This window comes from Pecten maximus, chromosome 16, assembly GCF_902652985.1.
Source record: "Pecten maximus chromosome 16, xPecMax1.1, whole genome shotgun sequence".
Classification (NCBI taxonomy): Eukaryota; Metazoa; Mollusca; class Bivalvia; order Pectinida; family Pectinidae; genus Pecten; species Pecten maximus.
In genome coordinates this window covers 31,795,145-31,814,413 of record NC_047030.1, presented here as the reverse complement: position 1 = coordinate 31,814,413, position 19,269 = coordinate 31,795,145, and positions in this window count along the sequence as shown.

Below are 19,269 nucleotides of genomic sequence, written 5' to 3'. Positions count from 1 at the left end.
GTCAGATTGACATGTCTCTATTGTGATATCTACATTTTCCGTGTTGATTTTGACATGTTTCCATGGTTTTATTGACATGTTTCCGTGTTGATTTTGACATGTTTCCATGGTTTTATTGACATGTTTCCGTGTTGATTTTGACATGTTTCCGTGGTGATATTGATATGTTCCATGGTGATATTGACATGTATCCGTGATGATATTGACATGTTTCCATGGTGATATTGACATGTTTCCGTGTTGATATTGACATGTTTCCATGTTGATATTGACATGTTTCCATGGTGATATGACACGTCTCCATTGTGATATATACATGTCACCATGGTGATATTGACATGTTTCCATGGTGATATTGACATGTCGCCATGGTGATATTTACAAGTTTCCATGGTGATGATATGCAAATATATTTCCGTTGTGATATTGGCATATTCCCATAGTGATATTTATATGTTTCCATGGTGATATTGTCAGTAGTTTTTTCGTGGTGATTTTAACCTACATTTTGATGTAACTGACATATCGGGTAAGTTTATGATGTTGTTGGTTTCTGGCCATCAGTATGGTCTGTTTATTTTCGTGGTTATGTCGAACAGCTTACACTGGGCGCAACTCAGAACAAGGTGCCTTTGTACTTTAACCTAGTAATGAATTGTTAATGCATGCAATTGTAATGACCTTGACATTTATATGTAGCAAACAATGACCTCCGAATGCTATTTCACCTTTAAGTTAAGCCAAGCTGAAGTTAAGTGAAGCTCCACGCTACCTTTCAAAGCATTCAGTCATTAGAAGTTTCACTGGGAGATTTTTCTCTCGTTATCCGGATTAAATAGCCCATGTCCGCTTCTTAGATTAGATGTTACATCAGGTGGTGAAACAATCGGAAAAATACCAGTTAAACGTGACAGCTTGTTATCGAAATAACTTTCTATTTGGATTTGAATTTTGCTTTTTATAAAACATGTTTTTACATTTAAAATGCATTGGTGTCAGATAAGATTGGATATTTTCTATGTATTTTGTTTCGCATTTCGGTGAGAATGTTAGATTTACATAACACTTACGCAACATTCAAGTTGCTCATGCTTGCGTTGCTGTGGGTGCATATTCACAGCACATTCACAAACTCATGCGGCGAAACATACACAGTTCTCACAACATTGGTACAAGTCGTTTCTTACATTTCCCGATGTTCTACAACAGAAAAAAAAGAAACCTTTGTCGGATAAACAGGAGTTGAAGTGTCATTAGGGTGAAAACACCGCCTCCCGAATGTTTGGAATGTCGACTTAATTACAACGAAAAGCGACCCTGCACTCTGCAAATCTGTAAGACTATAAATAATTCATATTTCAGGAAACACCTACATTTGTATATAGGGTTAACATAAATATTAAATGTTCTGATTATCATTTTAAAACGGATGTTTACAATTGTATACTTTGTGCTTGTTATTATTTAGAAAAAAAGCTAAAATGAAGATCGTGGCCGGCTATAAGACACAAAAATTATTCAAAATTTGGCTATATATATATTTACAAAGCTAATGAAATAAGAAATGAAAGATTATTTAACAGATTTTTTTTTTGTTATGTTCGAGTACCCTTTGCTTACTATATTGGTTTTGCTGGATTGTAATATAAATAGGCTAACTGAATTATTTCTTATTGTACTTATTAAAATGTTGCTACTCAATTGTACATCAAATTTCCACCATAGCTCACATATAGATTGTAATTGTTTTGTGTATTATGCCCAAAGGCAATATTGCCTAATGCGAATAAAGACATTATTACAGTTATAATTTTGAAAAACAAAAAACAAAATGAAATAAATTAAACAAGCAAAATAAATATATAATTGATTAGATAACTAAAACACTTAAGGTAATTACTTAAAGTAATTAAAACGATGTTGGTTTCCTTGTTTTGTATGTTTTGGAATATTTAGCATATCAAAAACATTTTATAAATAACACATAAAATTATTTACGGAAATCCGAGAATTTGAAGTAAAATGAATATTCAAACGTGCAGATTAACTATTTCTGTAGCTTTGAAAATATTTTGACATCCTCGTCAATTTGGGATTATTCCCATTTGATTTCTTCGCTTACATTATGTAACAACAGTTTGATATTTTATTTACTTTATTATTTATTTATGTATTTTTATGTATTTATTCGTAATTTTGTCTTGTCTATGTTTTGTAGATCCCTACCCGGTGTCGGTTGTGTTCCTCAGGTCAGCAGATTGTCCTATACCGACGTTTTACATCGACTGCTTTCGATAGCAAGCGGCGGGCCTCCCGTATGTTGTAACGTGTGAGGTAGTCACCAGCTACTACAAGGATACCCGGCTTCAAAACTATCACGGATGTTCATGGAGTGATAAATCCAATCTGAAAATCGTTCATTTCGCTTTCTGGTGTGTGGTCTTAAAGTGGGTGGCAAAGCCAAAAAGGAAACGCCACCTGCTAGCCCTCATTTGTATAAGCGTATAGTTTGGGTAAAATGATTTTTCCTGCGTTAAATACATATACATCCCTTCATAGTGTCTGCATAATTTGAAATGAATCACAGCAAACTCTTCATATGCAAAGATTATACATAAAATGAGTCCAGGAGCGCATACTTGCTCATTCATGACAAACAAAACTCTTACTCAAAGCTCTCTTTTGTAAAAAGGGGACACTTAAGTCGCCAACAGTAAACATAGCCTATGAATCGCAGCAATCTATTTCATTTTCCTAACACCTGCATCTGTTAAGTCCAAACGAGAAACTGGATTCAGGAAATTGGGTAAAGTCGCCGGGGAGGTGTATAGGTTATGGGGATGGCGGCGCGCTTTCACAAATGTATCATAAATTCGTCATCATTACCGTCATAACTTTCCAGTCATGTCGACTTTTTATGGATAATTTATGAGATAATAATTGCTCTATGTTGAGGATTATAAGTAGCTATGTACAAGAATGTTGTTATCATTTACAATCACCAAGCGGTTCATTAAAATACACACGTTAAAATGACAGACTCCCACTTGTATCCGCAATACGGACGCCCTGCTACAATATGATACGAGAAGCATCCTCAGTATAGTCAGCTTAGTTTCCATCACAATTTTTAAAATATTACTATATGAAATAATTTCTATTTTGAAATATTTTGCCTTTAAAAAAAAAAAAATTATCGTTTTTTTTTTTTATCTTTTTTTGTTATTTTTATTTTTTTGTTATTTTTTTTTTAATTCTGCTGTAATTTAATATATTTTTATTTTAAACCACAGGGAAATATTTTCTATCAAAAGAAGCTAACAGCGCTTCTGTGTACTTCAGCAGGATTATTGTCTGTTGTCTTTGAAAGCTTAATTACCACCGTGCCATTTATCAGAATTCGTCTAAACGGAAGTGATTCGAGTGCGATCTTTTATATACATCAAAGGATCTACCATTCACAGTTTCAAGTTGTGGTCTGTATATAATGGCCCGTACTTGGTTCTTTCTCGACGTCTGAAAATGCATGGGTGGTCAGATTCGTTGCCGAAAATGCATACTTACATACACATTTCAGAAATATGAACGTAATATTGAATATATTGAACGAGTTAAATTTATGAATCTAATAAGAAACAAATCTTTGGCGAGTTTTTTCTGAAATCAATGAAAGTATATTTTGTTTAACGTCTTCTTAACAGCCAGGGCCATTTAAGGACGTGCCAGGTTTGTAGGTGGAGGAAAGCCGGAGTACCCGGAGAAAAACCACCGGCTTACGGTCAGTACCTGGCAACTGCCCCACGTAGGTCTCGAACTCGCATCCCAGAGGTAGACGGCTAGTGATAAAGTGTCGAGACACCTCAATGAAAGAGTTATATTATTAAATACTAGGATTATATGAACATAAGTGTTAGATTCTTCATATCATACATAAGTGACTTTAAGATACAGAATTTATTAAACATGTTCAATAATTTGATATGCCAAGAACATGTTTAGACGAAAGACAAGCGAATTTCTATTCTGACGATACGTTTATCTCTACAGAGACAATTGTGTGACGTCATATATTAATTGTGACGTCATCAATTATTGATGACGTACATTAGCGTTCCTACAAACGTGTCTTAGGTCAATTTTGAGATAAAATATTACGGTTTTTTGTAACTCTTGAAAAATAACTTACTCCAGTGATATAATTACCATATACAACAACAACTCGTTCTATTAAAATAGAAAAGTTTTGTGTCAACGTGTGCACTTTTCACAATAACAGTTAAGGTTTAAAGATATAAGCTAAATTAAAATGCAACCAAAGCAATAAGTTGATAGAAATCTATATAAAAACAGTTTTGAGTGTTATCATTTTCGCGACCTGTGAAATGGCCTTCACGTGTTCCAAGTGTACATTTTGGCCAATCAAGATATATTAAACCATGTGATTGCAATCCTGGTCACAGGTCACAGGTCACAGTCACCGTGTCAACCAATCAAACGCATTTTGAGTTTATTCACGTGCGGTATAAATTGAATATTTTTCAATAGTTGTAATGATTAGTATATGGAGAATAATATAATAAATCGTTATTACGACATATCTAACATGTTATAAGGAGATACTGTAATAAGTCGTTATTACGAATATATAACATGTTATAAGGAGATATTACAATAAGTCGTTATTACGACATATCTAACATGTTATAAGGATATATTACAATAAATCGTTATTACGACATATCTAACATGTTATAAGGAGATACTGTAATAAGTCGTTATTACGAATATATAACATGTTATAAGGAGATATTACAATAAGTCGTTATTACGACATATCTAACATGTTATAAGGATATATTACAATAAGTCGTTATTACGACATATCTAACATGTTATAAGGATAAACTACAATAAATCGTTATTACGACATATCTAACATGTTATAAGGACATACTGCAATAAGTCGTTATTACGACATATCTAACATGTTATAAGGAGATGTTACAATAAGTCGTTATTACGACATATCTAACATGTTATAAGGAGAAACTGCAATAAGTCGTTATTACGACATATCTAACATGTTATAAGGAGATATTACAATAAGTCGTTATTACGACATATCTAACATGTTATAAGGAGATGTTACAATAAGTCGTTATTACGACATATCTAACATGTTATAAGGATATATTACAATAAGTCGTTATTACGACATATCTAACATGTTATAAGGATAAACTACAATAAGTCGTTATTACGACATATCTAACATGTTATAAGGATAGATTACAATAAGTCGTTATAACGACATATCTAACATGTTATAAGGAGATACTACAATAAGTCGTTATTACGACATATCTAACATGTTATAAGTAGATGTTACAATAAGTCGTTATTACGACATATCTAACATGTTATAAGGATATATTACAATAAGTCGTTATTACGACATATCTAACATGTTATAAGGATAAACTACAATAAATCGTTATTACGACATATCTAACATGTTATAAGGAGATGTTACAATAAGTCGTTATTACGACATATCTAACATGTTATAAGGAGAAACTGCAATAAGTCGTTATTACGACATATCTAACATGTTATAAGGAGATATTACAATAAGTCGTTATTACGACATATCTAACATGTTATAAGGAGATGTTACAATAAGTCGTTATTACGACATATCTACCATGTTATAAGGATATATTACAATAAGTCGTTATTACTAAATGCGAAGTTAGAATATTGATAGAGCTTAGTCGTTGTGATGAAAATGATAAGTCTGCATTACAACATTATATTTTTCTCTGGGACCCTCCAAGTCTCATCGTTAATTAATCCGACTGATATTAATTAAAGATATGCGAAGTCGAGAAAACACCTGTGATCAATTTGAAACTGTTTGCAGGCTTCTTCAATAAACCAGTTTCAAATTACTTTTGCTCGTTTTTTTCTGATGAACTGTTAAGGAAAATAGCATTTCTCGTAAAAGGTGGAATTCTGAAAATTTTCAAAACGAAAGGAAACTGTCTTGAAATCATGCTCTGCATGAAGACAGGAAATTACAAATACTTTATAAAAAAAATATGCTTAAATCTGCAGTATCATCTCAGAATCAGAACACGAAACACTAAACATGTGTCTAAAAGTATGCGAGTTAAAACGATTGAGACACTATCTTGAGAAGCCATTTTCCCGCATGACGCATTTTTGACGAAAAAAAAACCCACACCTTATACTTTTTGAAATCACTTCAATCATCAATGTAATTTATTCAAATGTTACAGAATGCACATTCGCCAAAACAAATATACAGTTTTTGTATTTTTAAAAGATTATTTCGCCAACAGCGGAAGGATTTTAATGTATTTTCAATATGCTCTGGGATTCGGTCAGCACGTGGCAGTTTTCTTTGGACTCCTGTGTAAACATATGATAAACGAATTCCCCACGTTTGTCAACAACTTTCTGTGTATCTGTATCAGTTTTGGTTTTGATCTATGTGAAGTAATATTTTTGTCTTTGTGAACTCCAGAAAGTTGAGGAGTTCTACTTGCAATAGATATATACATGATCTGGTGGCCATATTGCCATCTATTAGAGATATCTCGTCCCTACCAACACATACAACAGTATACATTTTCATTCTTTAAAATTGCTTTCTTAATTAAGAGTAAATTTTGTTCTTGCTGAAGACAGAAAATGCCATCACTTTCTTCAAAGTGTGTTTCATCTTAATAAGAAGTCATTGAAAACAAAATACGAAAATAAATGTTTATTTTTCGTTTGTGTGTTAAAGAAAAGAAGAAAGTATGTTAAATGTTTTAATGAAAAGGAAATTCTGGTAGAACTTCAGGAAGTAGTGTGTTCCGTTTCTGAATATAATTTGTTTCTTAAAGATTCTTTTTCTCTGTGAAAAAAAAAATGAATGAAATGATCATAAGAAGCGCCCATTTCCTGTTAAGCTTCCAATTAGTCACATTTTTCGTGGTCTAAATAGTAAACATTACATAGGTCTGGTTCACGTGCAATCAGTGAGTTCGTGTCTTATAAAAGTGCATTCCAGCAATATCAATTGACTGAGTTATAGTTTACTTTTGTCTCCCGAAGGAAAAACTGGAAAAAAACATAAATAAAAAATCATCTCTAAACTTTAGCTTAGATTGACTTGTTTTATATTTGAAATGTAACAACTCCTGACACAGTTTTCTTGAATGTGACTAAATTAACTAAATAAACTAAATCTGAACCTTTGAAACAATTTGTATCTATGTTTTATTTGAATGTCTGCGATCTACTGGTTGCTTTGTTCGCCACCTGTAGAGTTCGTCGTAGATTCGTTCTAGAGAGGAGATTTATAAATTATATAAATCCTGATCCCTCTAATGAACATTTAACAAGATGGCGTGTAAAATATATCGTTCTTAATAAAGTCGATCGTCAAAATGGTTTTTACAAAAGTAGATCACCTGTGCTGTGAAGAAAACCGTGCTCTGATAATAAGGATGAGAATTAAGCAACCGCAGGTAGTTACAGTTCAATTATAACACTGATCACTTCGTACCGGAAACGGAAGTGCGGCCATTATGCGCTCCGCATGTCATAAAACGACGTGTTGCTAACAGTGTAATGAGGATCATTATAGGTGGGTTGTCTGTGATTATGTCCCAGACAATGACATCCGGTTGGTTAGTGAGGCTATTAGTACGGAAGACGGATCGTAAAGTTCCGAAAACCGATTTACTTACAAGATTTTGATGTGGCGAGGAGGAAAGAAAGAGTGGATACAGGGATGGGCTGAAAGGTGGAGCGCTGATAATTATTTACATTAAATTTCATCATATCTTTAATAGGAAAAAACACTTAATGCATGAAACGAGCGCAGCATCTACAGGTATCTTTAATCCCTTTTTTTCTAAAAAAAAACTTTAATTCAAATATAACTAAGTTGCGATGCAGAAATCACTGTACATTACATATCATAATAATTAAAATGGAAAATTTTCGAATGAACAATGCAGTTCAGATTTTTAGTACTTTTACATTGATGCCGCCGTCTATACCCTCAGCGTAACGTTGCAAGAACAGTAATGCCCAGCAAGACAATTCATAATTGAAATTGTATTGTTTATAATTAATACTTTCCGTGTATTCAAAATGAATTATATTTGTAATTAATTTGTTTTTATTTATTCCGACATAACTTGTATATACTTTGACTGATAACTTCAACCCGTGTAGAAAAAGAATATCACTAGCAGAAACATATCCGGATTTCCTTTCGGATTCGTTCTTAGTTTTACTTCCGGTTCGGGTGCGATGCTTGAGTTTCTATTTTTCAAAGCACTAAGTAACACATCCCGTAGAAAAAAATACCAACTACAATGATATATTTTTGAAAGTGCAGTAAGGTTAAACAGAATGGTAACATCAGGATCGCAGTAACTTTACGCGTACTGTTGTAATGAGGCAATATTGGAAATTTAATATCGACATCACTGACTACAATTGTTCGTACAGAGCCTCGCTCTGGCGCCTGCAGCACATAATATGGACAAACCTGGATATAATGTATTTTTGCTTCATTGAACTGTTCAGAATGCTTACTATTTGAAAATTTTGGTGTCGAAAGTTAAGGACGCTCCATATTTATTATTTTCCGTCACTGAATGCTGTGATGGTTGTAATAAACACCGGTATCCTTTAATATTGTTACACCCATGCCAGAATTATTACAATGAAGCTGAATATGGCGATAAATAAAGAAAAAAAAGCTCTCCGGTTGTCAAGACAAAAAAGAAAATTGCTTCGGTTAATTATCCAGTCCTGTGAAATTAATTATCATATAAAGTGTACGTACGTTAATCAATTTAATCGGTAGAGAGTGTATGTTCTAAGCAGTCGAGGCTGTGTTACTCATTAAGACACTTAAACCCCAAATGCACTGGACTGGATGCTATGAAGTTCATGGATGTAGCCACCAGCTACTACAAAGAAGACATGGTAACAAAGTGATCAAAACAATTAATATGGCGGCGAAAAAATGACTATACAAAGAAAATGTTAACAGGTACAGATTTATTGCATATTAAAACAACAGGAAGCAATATTTAATACAAAATCGGGTAACATGTTATTCAAACTAATCATTTTTTTATCTCAAATTAATTTAGACGATAGTTTTAATACATCTCAACTATTTCGTGTCAATTGCAGATACAAATTTTCAAACAAAATATTAGTGTCTTTCTTTAAAATGAATAAAATATCCATCAATCTAATTAGCGACAGATGAGCTTCCTATGGATAAAGGCCCCGAAACGGCTCATCTGGCATCGTATCAGCTCAACAAAATCCGTTCGCCTCTTTGCTGTGTTAGCGGTGACGTCGAAAGCTTCCTGTGTTGGAGTGATTACGCGGGACAATTCCTTCCTCCGGTTCTGAGATCTCGATACACAAGCGACGTCCTCTTTGAATTTTCCGTGTTTGGATTTCCTCTTTGTCTTTTCCAGTTTCTTTCCCGTGTTGATCCCGCTGCCATTCGGAAGCTCGGCGAGTTCCGGGTTTCTGATGGCCATCAAATGCCGAATACCGGTAGTTGTCGTACGCTTATTGACTGGTTTGTTTGTTGTCATCGGCGTTTCGGTCAGCTGATTAAATTTCTCGACAGCAGTGTATGTGTGATCAGAATGACCTTCACCTTCGTTCTCAAGGTCAAGCATCATTACATCACCATGCATGGTAATGTTGTCGTCAATGACGAAAGCTCCGCCTGTATCAGTTTTTCCAAGGCGGTTCGTCTTCTTTAGCTTGAGCTCAGGATTTGGGAAAAGATCCCGAAATCTGAAAGTTTCCATGGCGTCCGTAGGACTGAAATATCGGCCTTTTAGGGTATGTCTTTTCTTTGTCGACAGGAGAAAGACGTATTGAAAGCTTTGGAGCAATCGGACATGTTGGATTCAATTTAGTGTCCTTTGGTTGTAGATATGTTGTAGGTGTCATGGCCAAACTTGTTGTAAGATGATCAGATAAATTGTCTGGATGTTCAACATCAATATCGTCCAAGTCCCACATAAGTACATCGCCATGGACAGTCATTGTGTCGTCAATGTAGTATGTGCCATTTCGTTTCTGTCCTAGTTTTTCCATGTTTCCATTTTCGGATATTTCACTCTCTCTTTGATCTCGAGAATGCTCCGACATAATTTTCATTTCAATACTTAAGTCTGCTATTGAGAATTTTAAGTTGATCGATGATGAGAATTGCTATTAGACGCGTAGTTGTCGTCCGCAACACGAACAATAGGCATCACGTGACGTCGTGGTATGGCAACGTTGCCATTCGCAACCACTCGGGAATCATCGGAAGCGTGTTCGATAAATCCAGAGAAGTCCGATTGGCAACGTTGCTAGCCACGTCGCGATCACATGTGAATACGCGGGTAAATACGAAAACAGTATCTGAACTCTTATTTATAAGCTTTCAGCATATTGTTGCTAGAAGATTAATGTAATTAAAATCAAGAAAATGTAATCAAAGTAAATGTAGTATTAGTTTCATTAATCAATTCAAGTAAAATAAACTTAATGAAATAATACAGAAGGGTAGATAACGCTATATGAATCTGCAATCTAAGTTTGATTTCGGCGTTAAATAGTATCACATCGCTAAATAATACAGAAAAATTAAAAAGAAATATTTCAAAGTTTTGATGTTTTATTATCAAAATGTATTTTGAAATATGATAATTAAACCTATCATTGTCAATTCCAATATCATATTTTTACTTAAAGTTCGAGTGATGTTTCACAAATTACAGCAGACGACTTTTTGTTTAAATGAACGTGCAACGCATTTGAGCGAATCATCTTGGATTGGCCTTATTTTCAAAGTTTGGGGTTATCACACCAAACCCTGGGTTTGATACCAGTAGGGAAATTTGACAGGGCTGTATATGCCTTGCCCTTTCATTATGACGTTGATAGTTTGGGCTGAGATTTGAAAATCCCTGGAAAAAAAAAGCTAAAGAAAAGGTATAAAGGGTCGATAAGGATGAAGATAGTTTTAAATATAAACAGTCTCCATCAGTCAACATAATGGGCATTCTCCTCAGGTTCATTCGTGAAAGATGGGGATTATCACGCCAGAAAACCGGGCTAGATTTCTGTTGAGACCGGAGTGTATTTTTCCTTGATCTGTCACACATCATACAATTTGATATTGACTCCGTCCATTATTTGTCACCTATCGATCGTAACAACAACGTGAGTTTCTGAAAAATACAGAACCGGAAAAATTAAATAAACACGGGCCGTATAAACAGAATAGCAATAGATTTAAGTGAAAACCGGAAGTATTAGGTCATTTCCGGTTGATTTCGAGTGTAACCAATCCCCACTTTATCATTTTTTCCTGACATGTCACCATGGACCGGCACTTAACCAGCTGTCCAGCTCTCAGCAGCCTCAGCCGACACTCCTTTTTCACGGGACGACGGGCGTGTCGATGAAACACCTGTTGCACAAATACTCCTTCGTATATCACTATCGCTGTTTGGGCGATTGGGTCGTTTTACGATCCGTGGCCGCTGGACTGTGGCGAGCGTGTTACATATATGGTGTTAGTCATGCGCGTTTCAAAAAAGAAAAGTATGACTGTTTATGGTTTAATGTGCTATCAATTTGATTTGTTTTTCCCCGCTGGCCGCGGTCGTTCATTGTTCTGCACAATAATACAAAATTAATTTATTACCTGATTTATTTTACCTGAGATAACAAACCCGATTGTTTATGGCACGCGTTTTTGAGTGAAAAGTCAACACGCTCTCAGAATCCACATATTCAACAGGGCATCTGCCGTACCAACTTTCACAATCTTAACGGTACATTTTTAATCGTATACATGGGAAATGAGTACAGGAATGTAAGTATTAGTCTTATTTCCATGGCGTATCTTGATAAAATTCACAAATATTTATCGACAAGACAATTCATCGAATTACAGTCCCTCATAACATTGTAAATGTGAAGTTATTTCTCAATTTGTTTGTTTGTTTTGATTAACGTCCTATTAACAGCCAGGGTCATTTAAGGACGTGCCAGGTTTTGGAGGTGGAGGAAAGCCGGAGTACCCGGGGAAAAACCACCGGCCAACGGTCAGTACCTGGCAACTGCCCCACGTAGGTTTCGAACTCGCAACCCAGAGGTGGAGGGCTAATGGTAAAGTGTCAGGACACCTTAACCACTCGGCCACCGCGGTGCCCTATTTGTCAAGAATGGACAGATGATGAATACATATTTACTGATAAGTGGTGTCCTTTTACCGTGAAATCGGATCTGGTGACATTTTTTCATCATTTGATTGGATTTGGTGGTATGAATTTCAGTAATATCACTGATTTTGTATCAGGATTCATACGAGAAAACAAAAAGAGGCAATATGACTAATTTGTTTAATGATATCGTCCGTTCTATAGTATCAAATAAAACTTGCTTATCTAATGATATAACTTTTGTATTATACCAATTTTAGCATATTATATTGATATTGTTTCCTGAATTATGAATATTTGACACCCGAATCCGGTAAACTGTAGCTTAAAGAAAATAGTACTTAAATGTGCAAGAGCACCATCACTGTCTCAATGGCTCACTAAGCAGAAAAAGCCAGTGTGGTCGAGTTAACCTATACAAGTAGTACATACATGGTCATTACTTGTCAATGGTTTCTACATAGATTAGTTTTATCGTTATTTCGCTTTAACGTGTTTTCGTTTAATCGTTTTGTCTCTTGTACATGTATATCAGTTACACAATCAAGATATTTTATGAAGCCTTATTTATCTCAGAGATGAGTTTCAGACAATGTATGTACATATGGTGAACGAAGGAACGAAAGAACGAAGGAACGACAAACGAACGAACGAACGAATGAGTAAAGAAGCAAGCGTTTGGTTTGGTTTGGTTTGTTTTTGTTTAACGTCCTATTAACAGCCAGGGTCATTTAAGGACATGCCAGGTTTTGGAGGTAGAGGAAAGCTTGAGTACCCGGAGAAGAACCACCGGTCTACGGTCAGTACCTGGCAACTGCCCCACGAAGGTTTCGAACTCGCAACCCAGAGGTGGAGGGCTAATGATAAAGTGTCGGGACATCTTAACCACTCAGTCACTGCGGCAAGCGTTTTTGAAGCATGATTACAAAAGCGAAGAATAGTACAGTCAATGAATTATGCTACAGAGTACGATAAGTTTAGATGTGGAGAAACTGCTAATAAATGGAATGGTTATTTGTTTATACACAGGAGATAGGGGGCCATCATTTCCTCCCAAGGCATGGTTTCGTATTCGAACAAATATTCGATTTGTTGACATGTACGGTTTCCCCTGCATCAACAATAAACACAGATGTTCCTATGAAAACAGGGAAATCATTTAGCGATGGAGGTCGATAAATCTATCGATTTAGTCAATCAAACCACCGGATATTTAGCAATACTTGACCGCATTAACGTTATGGTCATTTTCAGCCATTCTAACAAGCATACACTTAAGTCGAGATGCCGTATGTACACGAAACCCTTGGGTATATATATTGTACATGTATACAATATACATAGATATATTGTTGTTGTTTTGGCAAATTTCAATATCAAATATCAAAATAAAAGAAAACAAATAAAAAAGACAAAAAACACAAAAAAACAAACAAACAAAACAAACAAAACAAAACAAAAACAAAACAAAAACAAACAAAGAAACAACAACAAAAAATAACAAAAAAACAAAACAGAAAATTTAAAAAACAAAAAACAAAAAATTACAATTTGATTGATATCTTAGCTTATATTTATCCATTGTTTTAAATCTCCAAGACCTACAAATGTTAATTGTGCTATTTCTTCTTGCCTGGTGTATTCATTGTCCACTGGCGATTAATCAAAGCTTTAGTATGGAAGCTTGTAGTGGTCGTCATTTGATATACAAATTTATTTGTCAGTAAGAAGACTAATATTTTAAAATAATAATAATGGGTTTTCTCTCAACATGTTTTTTGCCACATGACTTCCATAGTTTTATCTTGATATGTTGACTTTCCTTCATGACACCATTTTCTGTGGTATGTTACTCATGATACATAAAGCTGACCTGATGGTTTTTATTTCATGAAACTTTACTATAAAATATTACCGCTCTACAACTACATATACATACCGAGTGGTTAATGTGTCCCGACACTTTATCATTAGCCCTCCACCTCTGGGTTACGAGTTCGAAACCTACGTGGGGCAGTTGCCAGGTACTGACCGTAGGCCGGATGTTTTTCTCCGGGTACTCCGGCTTTCCTCCACCTCCAAAAACCTGGCACGTCCTTAAATGACCCTGGCTGTTAATAGGATGTTAAACAAAAACAAACCAAACCAAACGGGGTCTAGAGGTCTAAAATATGTTGAGCGGTAATTTGGTGGAACAAAAAGCAAAAACAAAACAAAAACAAAACAAAAACAAAACAAAAACTTATCAAAAACCCAATAACAATAATAGCAAAAAACAACAACAAAAATCAATCCACAAAAAATATTAATAAAAAAATTCTGATTTCTTTGATGATTCATCAAAATCAAAGCTAACGCAACAAAAACACAAAATATCGACACACAACCCCATCCAAATTTAAATTTGAATTAATAAAAATAAGGACAAAGAATGAATAAAGTGATTTTTAAAAAATATGAAGATTGTATTGTAATACGTGTAAAACCTGTCAAGAATTTGACAATATACATGATCCGATAAACCCGTTCAACAAGAAGCATATGCTATATAATAACTGTGTTAGAAACCATAATCGATATTAAAACTATTCCTTTCATTTCGTTCCTTAAGCCATGAATCAACAGCTCTTAGTTTTTTGTTTTGTTCTTTTTTTTTTTTTTTTATTATTACTAATTTTATTTTTCTTTGTTTTTTTTTGGGGGGGGGGGGGGGGGGGGGGGGGGTGAAAGCTGCTGAATGCTATCACCCGACGGATGTTTTATCGAAGAGAAGCGAATTACAACCGCCATTTATATATCCCGACGGTTGCTTTCGACCGAACAAGTGAGATTTCGTTTTGACGTAGCAGCACCACGGAGTCTGCTTAAAAAATAGTAACTTTATTTATTTTACAACAATGGCGAACTATACGGGATATGTATTGATTGATGTAAGGAGGTATGTTGATATTGTCTAAAATAATTCCATTACGTGTAAATAATTGTAAGTCGACGATATAAATGCGTAACTATAAAAACGTTCAATTCAATAGGAAATTGATTTCTAATCCAAGGCTTCGATTTCCGCCTTGTACTGTAAAAACGTAATATATATTCACAAACTGCACTTTTTTTTAGGAATTATGTAGATTTCAGAAGACAATCTAATTCGAATTGGGGAAAAAAGAGGAAAGGGGAAAGCAAATCTCAAACCTCTTGTTATGTACAAACGTGGCAAAGATCGGGAAAAGACTGGATATCACACATAGTTCTGTTTCCTCAACGACGCTCGCGCTAGGGTGGGAAGACATATCGCACGGAATTAAATGTCGCGGATTATCCAATCAGTCTTCTTGTCGACATTCATCACGGCGTCCGTAATTACAACGAGCGTTCAGGAGTTAGTTTTCGCGTTCTCAGGCTACATGTGGTATTATTGGATTACAGTGGTATGGACATAGATTGAATTACTGACCGAGCGATAGATGTATATGCGGATTTGACCGGACAGTCGTGAGCAAATCTGCATACGATTTAACGTCTTATTGAATTATCCGTAATTCTTGTTACGTTAATGCCCATTAAATCCTGACTATAGGCATACCTATTAAGACTGTTTAAGTCGTTTCCCTTGCTTTTAGGCAGCTTCTTGCTGTGTTGAAACTGAATGGTAATTTGTGACTTTTTTTAGATTAACACTTATTTTTTCACGTTTTACATTCAGAATGATAAAGGTGACTCCAAGACAATGTCTGTTAAATGGACTTTGCAGAATCGTCTTTATGCGTTTAATGGGCTATGGATGGGAGTTCATTAAGAAACTCCAATCCCTGCATTGAATCAGTGTAAACAAACGTTGATTGACCTAAACGGAGACTTCACATTTCTTATCTAAATGATATTGCTTGATATTGTTGGTTTAGTGATTTCAGGATAAAAGATAAAATGTATATATATGAAGCATAGTTTCCTTCACTTCAATGTCATATTGACATAATAACGAAATCGAAGGGTGCTACCTTATTGAATGACTCCAACTCAAAATTAGATAAAGTAAATAAATACCCTAACGATTCCGCAAACAGACACTGTCTTTAATATCATAATTTGGCCTTGTTTGCTTCCATATATTTAAGGCTTTCCCTAAATTGAACGAAATGCTTTTCTTTTTTCCCGTCATCATTTGACTCTATCAGGATTACACGCAATCTGGAATGACATTTCCCAGACACACTTAACGACTTCATGATGGCCAGTTCTCAGGTTAGTGACCGTTACTTAACTGCGGGTCCTTGTACACGTCTGACCGGTCTGGCGACAAAATAATCCTGTTTGAACTCCATTGATTTGTTTGATGTCTTTCCTGTGATCGGCGGTTTATCATCCATCCATCCATCCATCCATCCATCATTCATTCATTCATTCATTCATTCATTCATTCATTCATTCATTCATTCACCCATCCATCCATCCATCCATCCATCCATCCATCCATCCATCCATCCATCCATCCATCCATCCATCTATTCATCATCCATCCATCCATCCATCCATCATCCATCCATCTATTCATCCTTCATCCATCATCCATTCATCCATCCATCCATTCATCATCCATCCATCCATCCATCCATCCATCCATCCATTCATCATCCATCCATCCATCCATCCATTCATCCATCCATCCATCCATCCATTCATCATCCATTCATCCATCCATCCATCCATCCATCCATCCATCCATCCATTCATCCATCCATCCATCCATCCATCCATTCATCCATTCATCCATCTATTCATCATTCATCCATCATCCATTCATTCATCCATCCATCATCCATTCATTCATCCATCCATCCATCCATCCATTCATCCATCCATTCATTCAACCATCCATCCATCCATCCACCCACACACCCACCCACCCACCCATTAACTTATCTATCAACTGACTTTTTAGATATCTATGCAGTAGCGAGTTTACGTGCAAATGTGCGTCTTTTAGCGGTAGTCTTATTTTAGCGGCTCTCGTACTGAAAGCATCCCGCTTAGTCCTCACTGCTCTGATTGTAGATGAAGTATATTGTGTTTACTTCAAGTATCGCGAGTGCAACAATTCGTCATTTTCGCGATGCTTTGTTTAAATTAAGTAAAATTTGAGTCCACCAAAATAACCACCTTTTCACTATTCCAACTATTACAATACTAATCTGGTTATCCAGTAACCATGATTCATATTTTCAGTAGGGGACATATAAAATTAACCATCAACATAGATGATCGGTTTTTTGTTTTGTTTTTGTTTTTGTTTTGTTTATTTAAGGACGTGCCAGGTTTTGGAGGTGGAGGAAAGCCAGAGTGCCCGGAGAAAAACCACCGGCCTACGGTCAGTACCTGGCAACTGCCCCACGAAGGTTTCGAACTCGCATGGAAGGCTAGTGATAAAGTGTCGGGACACCTTAACCACTCGACCAAAGGGATCTGAGAAATTGTAACATATTTGTTTAAAATTTGGTAATAAAAATTCATACTACTATGCTCCACTCTTTCTCCTGATAAAATAAATGAATAAAAATATTAATAAAATTGAGCATAATTCATTTTTCAAATCAAATAAATAGTTTATAAATATTTTTACAGTAATTTATATAATATCGGTATATAAAACTCTATAAATAACTGTATATTAGGATATATCCTGTCCACTCAACGGGATGTATTAAAACGACTTCTACACAATACCAAAAATCGACTTCCAATTAACCATCAAACCATGACAAAGTTAAGATATATGATATATTTCAATAATATATTATTGATGATGGCGAGTTCGACCCAGACAAATCTAGTTATCGCATGATGACGTCACACTGATATACCCGCACGTGCACCGAGGGACACATTTTGCATCATTAAGTATTGCGATTTACAGACACATATGAAACTATTTGACAGTCGGATATCCATTAGCAAAACACTTTATACATTCGGATCCATCGATCTGTGAGTTCTACCAGAGACTCTCTAGATTAAGACTGATATGTTAGCTGTAACTATCGAATTCCCGAAGCCGATAGGTGCTACAATGTGCATTCCTAGCTTTATCAGTTTCACTTAAAACAAACAAAATCAACTTTCATGACACCTCCAACCCCCCCCACCCCCCCCCCCCCCCCCCCCCACCCCTCATTAGAATAGAAAAACAAATAGCAAATAAATTAATCAATTAAAAACTAAAATGAAATCAAAACTTGTCGTTTCGAATTACATGTATATATTTTCCTGTTTGTTGGCATGCGTCATTTCGTCGTTTCGTCGCTTCATCGTTTCATCGTTTCATCTTTTTATATTTTTTTTCTTCCCTTCATATTATGATTTCAATGATATGAATACTTTTGTAGTATGATATTCGACCTGTCTGGTGCTCGACTGGTCAAGGTGTCCCGACACTTTTTTTACTAGCCCTTCACCTCTGGGTTGCGAGTTTGAAACAAACATGGTACAGTTGCCTGGTACTGATCACTTGCGGGTGGGTGGCTTTTCTCATGGTGCTCCGGCTTTCCTCTACCTCCAAAACACGTTTTTTTCCACGGTTCTTATTTTGTGAACCTGACATCACATGGATTTGATCTAGATCAATATATAAGGATATGATGTACGTAGCTGATGAAACAGTCAGTCGGTGCAGTGGGTAATAGACTCGTCTAGCAGATGGTACTTCAGGACCAATAGGTATGCTCAATAAAGTTTATAGTTTGTTTCATAATTGTTCTCTATATACACTTCCAAAATTGTCTGAAAATATCAATTTGTTCATAATATGATATAACATTTTTGAAATAAGAGTTACGTCCTTGTGCACGTGATGTTTTACTCGCTCTTGCTTCAAGAGAGAGAGAGAGAGGGGGGGGGGGGGGGGGGGTCAGCTGCTTGGAGGTATATCAAAGGTGAAACGAAACTTGTTAATATTCATGATATGGATATAATCGAGCCATATTTCAGT